This window comes from Lactuca saligna, chromosome 9 (genome assembly GCF_052625555.1).
Source record: "Lactuca saligna cultivar CGN05327 chromosome 9, ASM5262555v1, whole genome shotgun sequence".
Classification (NCBI taxonomy): Eukaryota; Viridiplantae; Streptophyta; class Magnoliopsida; order Asterales; family Asteraceae; genus Lactuca; species Lactuca saligna.
In genome coordinates, this window is record NC_136425.1 from 137,813,885 (window position 1) to 137,822,680 (window position 8,796).

Here is an 8,796-nt window from a genome sequence, read left to right on the forward strand (position 1 = left end):
TTTTCGCTATAGTGGACTTAAAGGAGAGGGAAATCATACTACGTTACAAATGTAAAGGTGTATATTGTATAGTTTAATAAAACTTAGTCAAAGGCATATATGAATAGCATGTTGAAATGTTTCAACATTGGAGATTCTATATATGGAAATATTATAGCAAGGAATTTAACAGATATTGGATCCTTATAATAATGAGGTGAGTCTGATACGCTTTGGATATATGATCGACTACATATGCTGTAATATTCGATTATTCTATTTTTTAAATGCTTTTAGAATTGTGTAAAAAGCATTAGAATTGCATGTGACCAGAGTTATTAAAAAAACTGTAAAGAACATTCTAAGGACTGTTTGCTTGTGGACAGTTAGAAGTATGACATTATTTGGAAAGGACCATAGTGCACGTTTTGGATTGAGTTGATTCTTGGTTAGAATTGACGGTTATATGGAAATATGGAAATGTTTCCATAATAGGAGATGTTTTCAAAATCTAGATGTGAGTTGGAAAGTTTAATGCAAAGAAGTGTTCAAGGAGTGTACCTTGAATATGAGACTTTATAACCATGGAATTGTTCTGAGTAACAAGTTCCAGTGGAACAATTTTTAATATTGGAGCCTTAGTCTTTGTGACTTTAGAACCCTGACATCACAAAAAAACAATGCATGTAAAGATGAAATTACACTACATCTTAGATAGTGATAAGAATTTAGAACCATGAATTGAACATCAATAGACTAATTTCTAATCGATCTATTCACAAAGGAATGACCGTCGACAGGAATAGTATGCATGTTTATAGCATGACATGACTGATGTTATTTAATTCAAGTGGTTAGTTGATTACTCAAAACATTATACAATGAATAAATTTGTAATTTTTATGGTGATTAAATAATAAGGATTTATTTATAATAGAAAAGTATAATGCCATACTTAATTAATTTATTATTGTGTTTCACTTTGCATGTTATATTTCCTTGAGTAATTTAAATATTATTCAAAATTCCACAATCATTCATACTTTTGGAAGGAAGTAGTGAATTAAGACTGTTACAAATTGATTGTAGATTGTCAATTGAGGTTAAGACATTGCAATTGGAATTGCTACAATATTCATGAGTACTTTGAAAATAGAGATTTTAAGTATTGGATAAACCCACACTTAGAGATTACTTCGTGGAATCGATCACAAGTAATTCTTGATGGGTTTTGGTCATAAGAACATCCTATGTGCTCATACAAACCCTAATGCTTGGATCTGGGTTTCTCTATTGTACATGCAAGTTATCCAAGACTATAAACCCTAATTCTAGCATACAAGTAATCATATTAACATAAGAATGGGCTTAATACATTACCTTGATTTTTATGTAGCAATAACAATCCAATTCCTTCTTGTATTGACTTTAGAAAGCTTAGAGTCACAAATGTCACTCCTCTAATGGTTCACAAACACCAAGAGCAAGAGGATGAGGAGGAGAGAGGATGGAGGCTACCCTAAAAATGTGTGAAACCCTAGAAGGATCCTTAGCCTCGTTTTTGGGTCATAAGGGATGTATATATATAGTTAGGCTATTAGGGTTATCTAACAAGGAAACCCTAAATTGGATGCTTAAGCCCTAAGCAACCCATAGATTCCTTTCCTTAAGGCCTTGGACGATTTCCTCATGGGCTTTCCCATAGAATTCGTCCACTCCTTAATATAAGGCAATCCATAGCCCAAATTGCAATTATCTTATAATTATAATTCCAGTCCCTTTAGTTTAATTAATCTCTTTTAGTCACGAAACTAATTACCAATTAATTATTGACTAATATTAATTAAACAATATGATTTCTCCTTTAATATATTATTCTCATAACATATTAATAAATCATATTTAATCCTTTCTCTCCATAATTCATCCTATCAAGTTGCTTTGGTGAAGGCAACCCAAAAGGACCATGCACCATCGGGTCAAGTACATACCAAAATAGTTATGGACTTAGACACTAATCCAACAGTCTCCCACTTGGATAAGTCTAATAACTATTATGCGTATGACTTTAGATCCTGATCTGCAATCGTAGCTTTCCAAAGCCGTTGTCAACTCTGATCCTATCAGATACACGTGTCCTTTAGATAAGGGATCATATATTCCTCCATTCTAGATATCGTATGAGATATGATTTCAAATCATTCTCTTTGTATTATTTCTCGACTTTCGATTTATGATGACTGACTAATTGAACTAATCAAATTAGCCCTTGCCTAGCCGAGCATTTACGTTTGTCATCACTAAACCATCGAGAGGCCCAAAGATATCGCTTTTATCCTACTTGGGATAAAAGGAACGGATAAACTTTGATTCAAAGCTCGCTTGCACTTACTCACCGAATCACACACAACAATATGTTTTATGACACCAAGTTACCAGTGCATTTACATATTATCAATGTGCAACCGATTAGCAAGATACAACTCACACATCTCGGTTTCAAGAATGTAAGATGTTATCGTCTCGCCAATCACTCGTGATACAATCCATGGAGTGATCCAAGTGAGCGTGGGTTTGATCCAATGCTCAAATTCATATTCATAAGCACTCATGAACGTTGCAACAAACATTTACTAATGTCTAATACTCTTTTAGACAATCCACACCAATTCACGATAGTCTTCATTTATATCTACTTCCAACATATAAACGACTGTGGCCCGTTCGAATAATTTGACTGTTCTTAACCAATTAAATTGTTTAGGAAGTCAAAACATGCAAAGTGAAACACAAGAATAATACTAATCCCATATGGCCTCAAACCTTTGAGTATAAATAAAAACACCTTTTATTTATCACCATATCGATTAGTCATTATTTGTTGTATAATCAACTTCTTACTTGAATTATTACACTTGTCCCATGCTCTTTCGCATGCACACAATGTTTACCTATGGTTCTTACTTTGTGAAACAGATCAAATTGAACACATTTCCAATCATTCTCATTTTACAACTCCAAATCCTTTTTTCATAAGTGAAAGAATATCAAATTCTTGCTACTTATAGAATATGCTAGATTCTAACATTTTATGCAATGATCCTTTCGTAATTTCACTGCACCAAAGTCACAAAGACTATTGCCAATGATATTACAAAGTCTTCTATCGGAGATTATTACAATACAATTCCTTAGATATGATGTCTCTCACTCAAAGTACATTCCTTTGAACATCCTTTTGCATAAAAGTTTCTAATCTAGACATAAATTTTCAATATTCAATTCCCAATATGGACAACTTTCCATACTTAGCATATGACAACTCATTCTTAATAGAATCTTATCTATTCATAATAATGTCGATATGGTCCATCTAATATGGAAAAATTTCCATATTTTCCAATACTATACTTCCAACTACTCACAAGCGATCAATCCTCGGCGAACTTTGGATTGTCCTTTGATAGTTGTTTAATTATTTTGGTCAAAAAACCGATTCTAGTCCTTTTTCCCTCTAAATGCGCTAAACATTTGGAAAATTTTAGAATGGTCAAATATTATAGCATTTGCAATCGATCCTGTACTCGAAGCGTATGGGACACGATGAAAATTGTCTTACATAAAGATTTGATACTGTATCAATCTTTTGCCATAATGTTTTATTTGCTATGTTCTCAAAATTCGAATTGTGAAGAGGAATGTTGTAATCATAATCGAAATTTTAAGAACACACTATGTACTTTTGACTAAATTTATTAATATTCCACAACCTAAGCCTTTAGATTTAAAATGAAGCATAATATTCTCTCCATTAATTATAGCAAAACAACTATTCCATCCTTACAACTTTGCAAAGAATGACTTGTTTTCTATAATTAATATTGCTAACTTGCAATACTTTCCTTAATAATCATACAATCATAACATTTATGCTCCCACTATCATGATGATTATTATAAAACATAACACTTATGCTCCCACTAGCTTCGACATGTATTCATAAAGATCTTAACTTTCAGAAAAACAATACCTATTGAATTTCTTAAGTCCATGTTTCTAATACTTAGTGCTTTGATAATCTTTTATCAAAGCTTCTTGAACTTATACACCTTTGCCTTAGATAGTTCATATGTGTGTCTAAACAATTAAGACTAATTGCCAAACCTCACAACTCAAATCATGGAAAGGGATACCGTAACCATAATCGAATTTGAGAATGCAATTTTACAATCACTATCTTTTTTTAAAATCTTTCTTAGTGAAAGCATTTCCTCACAATCATTTTCATGAAGGAGGAAATCTTATGAAACTTAGATTTAAACGGTGTATGTGTTCCTATCCATGTGAAGTTATTAAAACCAAAGTTTACGACAAATCCAAACTCATATGGACCGAACTTTCTTAATCTTGATTTCTTGCCTTATGGTAGCACAGCTGCCCACCATGTCTTCCAAGTAGTTAAGCAGTTCACCTTTGCCTATCAAAATACTTTCCATTGATCAAGGTCCTTGCCTTTTATGCATTCAAACGAGAACTCATAGGACTCATATGCACAATTAACTCAATTGGAATGGAATAGAAAACAAAATAGTGTCAACACGATAGGTTGTAAACCTCAACTCGTATGCTAATGATGATCGATAAGGTTTATTTGATTTTTTCTTGAAACCTTTCAAGACCATTAAGATTCCCACTGACTCCTTGACATATAAGATTCTCTTGTCAATAAACATTTCTTGACAACCAAAGATTCAAGAGTTAGTGTAGTTTTTATCATAATACTTCATAAAATGGTCCTAGTTGGTCTTTGTCTTATCCAAGACATCACAACTTTCCACATTTGATCAATGTTAAAAACCTTCTTAATACTTGTCACTTATTGCCACAATCTTAACTTTAAGACTTATTATTAGAACGAAGTATGATTGACCTTTTGATTTAACTATTTCTTCAATTCTTGATTCCTCTTCTTAGACATACAATTGTACTAAGACTCACTTAGAGGATCAATTGAGATATGGTTCTTAATCATTAGGACCTATCATAAAGCATAAAAGGTACTCTCCCTTCTTCTTAGAATGGAGAAACTTTTATCTTTCTACCTACTTGATTCTTCTTATTCGTTTTGCTATTCATTTAAACTTTTTCAATCAATTTAGTATTACAATTAATGTCACACCCCCGAACCAGACGGCGGAAACGTCCTGGGGCTGTTCTGACTCAATTGAATACCATCACAATGAATATACATGAAACATAACATCATACATCACCAAGCATTAGAATAATACAACTGGTAGCGTTTACATCCATTACATTGTCTCAAAATATTACATCCCCAAAATAAATTGTTCATTGTTACTTAAACAACCGCAAAACAATCATAGAGTACAGTCCTTTCTTCACTTATCTGTTACCTGAGAATACAAGTATTTTGGAAAACGTCAACATATGAAATGTTGGTGAGTTCATAAGTAATGTTTAAAATCCAATGTTTGTATTGTTTTGAAAACCACCAGAAAATCCGATATTTTCTGAAAATAGTATAGCGTAAAAAAAAATATGTGAAGATCCGTGAGTATGCTTGCTTGTTTTCTATAGATGTAAGCGTACGAGTTGTGAAATTCGGCGTGTAGTTCGTAAGTGTACTAGTTGAAAACCCTAGGAAAACCCGACGTTTTCCTATCACTTTGTTTTACTTAGTTTATGTGTTGTTGTTTCGTTACGTTAGAGGTGTTCGTTGAGCTCCGGAGGCATTGAGTATACAGAGGGTGGTGAATTGTTGTAATGTACGTTAATGAAAACGTCCAGTTGACAATCGTACTAGCGATCCCTTAGGTGTCACTCGCACTTATTCACACAACTCAATCCTCCCGGACTTGTGTAGTCCCACGACCGAAGAGAAAAAGAGAAGGTGCGAAACCCTCAGTATTTCCCTACGTCGTTCAAGACCATTGCAATTGCGAAGGGCCCAAAGCCCAACCCGCAATCGTGAGTTCCCGACTTTACTAGCAGCACCGAAGGACCCTTGGGGACCAGCAGCACGTTTGCCATTGAAAGTCCTTTTACACGCGGTTAAGTCGTATTAGACCCAACTACATGTAAGCAAGTATCCTTTGGGCCTAAAGATCATGTCATCGGGCTAGCTAGGCTCAACAAGCATGATTTGCAACTTTTGGGCCTAAGGAGTGTACGTCGACGTATTGAGTAATTTCCACGAGAGTATAGAGTTCCGAGAGTTCCATATGTGTATTGAGCGTTGTAGTGTTAGTAGTTTTGGATATGTTATTGATTCGAGACCGAATCAATTCGTTTGATAACGATTGTTGGTGATATTGTGTATTGTAATTCATCGAGAGTCGTAGTGTCAGTCTTTGTTCACAACGAGTGTATTGAATTATCATTGAAAATTTTCTGTTTACAACCCCTCTTTATTTTGTAAATTTACTTTTTCACCCCTTTAGGTAAATTAATTTTCGGTTTAGTCCTTAAACCATTTTTCTTGACATTTTAACACCAAAAATTATTGAAATTAATATTTTTCAGCATATTTTTCATTGAAAACAGTTTAAGTCCCTGAAATTGCAGTTTTCTCGGTTATAACCCTCCTTTTTCGCAATTTTTACAATTTTGGCCCCAATTGGAAAATTTTTGCAACTTTGGTCCTTTTTAAATTTGAAAAGCATTTTAAACCTTTGAAAAGTACTTGTAACACTAGTAATCCACTGTTTTACAGAAAAACACAGTTTTGGCTCTCCAAAACAGAAAATTCCGCACAATGGGCCCTATTGGGCCGAAATTGTCATTTTTAGCCCATTAAGCTTGAAATTTATGTTTTTAATCCTCCAAAAGAGTATATTTTCAGAAAATACATTATGGAAACTGTTTTGACTCATCTCACCCATCAGATTTCGAAATATTTCATTTTGGGCCCTTCAACTTTGTATTTTTAACATTTTATGTTCAAAAAATGAGTTTTTAGCCCAAAGTATGTGTTGTTAAGCCACTTAGCTATTTTTTTGGTATACTTTGTATGTAGTAGTATATTTTTTATGCTAGTATCATTTAACATAAAGTATATCTCGGTTTTTAGTGATTCATGACTAGATCTAACATCATAATCATACAAAACACACATATAAGCATAGAAATCATACAAAGCATACACATAATGATATATCTCACCTTTGCTTGTATTCTCCCCCACAAAAACTTATAAAAACCGAAAATAAGGGGGTATGAAGCTCACCTTTGGATGTTGATTCGGTTTTTGAAGAAAAGATGGAAGAAAACTTGGTGATTTTCGACCCTAGCACCCCTTGTTGAAGATCTTGAGTTTATGGAGTTCTAAGACACAAGTTTATGGTTTCATGAGAGTTCAGAAGGGATTTTTGGATATAAGAAGAAGTATAAAGTGTGGATCCAAGTTTCAACTTACCTAGATGATGATCTTTGTGGAAGAACTCCCTTGAATTTCTCTTAGATCTTCAAAAATTTGGAGAGAAATGGAGAGAGCTCCTTGAGAGAAAAGATGAGTGAAATGTTTGTGTGTGTGTTTGGGATTCGGCCGAGAGTGAGTGAGAGAAGGGAGAAATAGACCCTTGAGGTGATATGCATGTATACATGGAATGGGTTGCATGGAGATCCAAAAGACAATAATGAGGTGTCAATTACAAGTCAACTCTCTTCATCTCTTCTTAGGTTTGGGCCTTGGGCCGAGAATTTGGAGGGAGAGAGGGAAAATTTGGGCTTTAATGCCCACAAGCCCATGTGTAAATTAAGTTGGATGAGTTTTAACCTAAAAGGAAATATAATATGATTTTTACACTTTGTTGGGCTAGTTTAGGTTAATCATGGATCAAAGCTTTTAATTCATTTCATTCTAGGCCCAATATGGCCCAAAATATTGAAGTAAATAAATGTGGGTCCAATTAGAGCCCATTTAAGGGTTCTAAGCCCATGATAGTCAAATAGGAAGCTTATTGGTCCATTTGGGTCCAATAAGGAAGTCCTAGTCCAAAATGGACTTAAACGAGGACTTCTAGGGTTTCCAATTGGTTGTTGACTATTTGTAGCACTTGCATGATGTATTTGATTGAAATTTTTGATGTCATTAAATAAGCATCACACATGCTTATAAGTTTTTGATTCAACCTTTACTTGAATGTAGTGATTAGAAGACACAAATTTTCTAGTTGTGACAATTAATCTTGTAAGTATAATAACATTTACTAAACCTTTAGTAAATTATGACGAATATCTTTGTTACTTTTATGGTGGACGTGATCAACACACAACTTTGTGTACTCGATCTCCTAGTCCTCCACTTGACACTTTGTTAATGAATTAGTCTAATTTCCAAATATAAAATTTCTCATTCTTCGTGCAACCAAGTTGTATGATTCCAAATTTCTGTCCAATTGAAACTTGGGCGATGAGAAACTCTCCTTATTTGGTAAATTCTCGACTTTTCCATAAACACCATAAATAAGAATCATATCCATTTGTTGTAGAAATATGCAAACACCAATTTTCATAACGATTTCATTGCAAGGAAATAAACAAATAAATAAGTCAAATGAAAATTTATTTTATTTATAAAAGTAGCGGAAAAAATTTGTCCTTACAATGCAAAATCCATTGAAAACTATGTATTTCAAAAGGAAAATTTCTAACAACTCTATCATAACTATCTAAGCTCAAAATCTAATCTTCAAGTCCATGAGATCAAGATCCATTCCTCGTGATTAGATTCATTTTGCCCTTTCACCAAGCTTCCTTTCTTTTCACCGATCCTGCAAAACATTCAAATGCAAT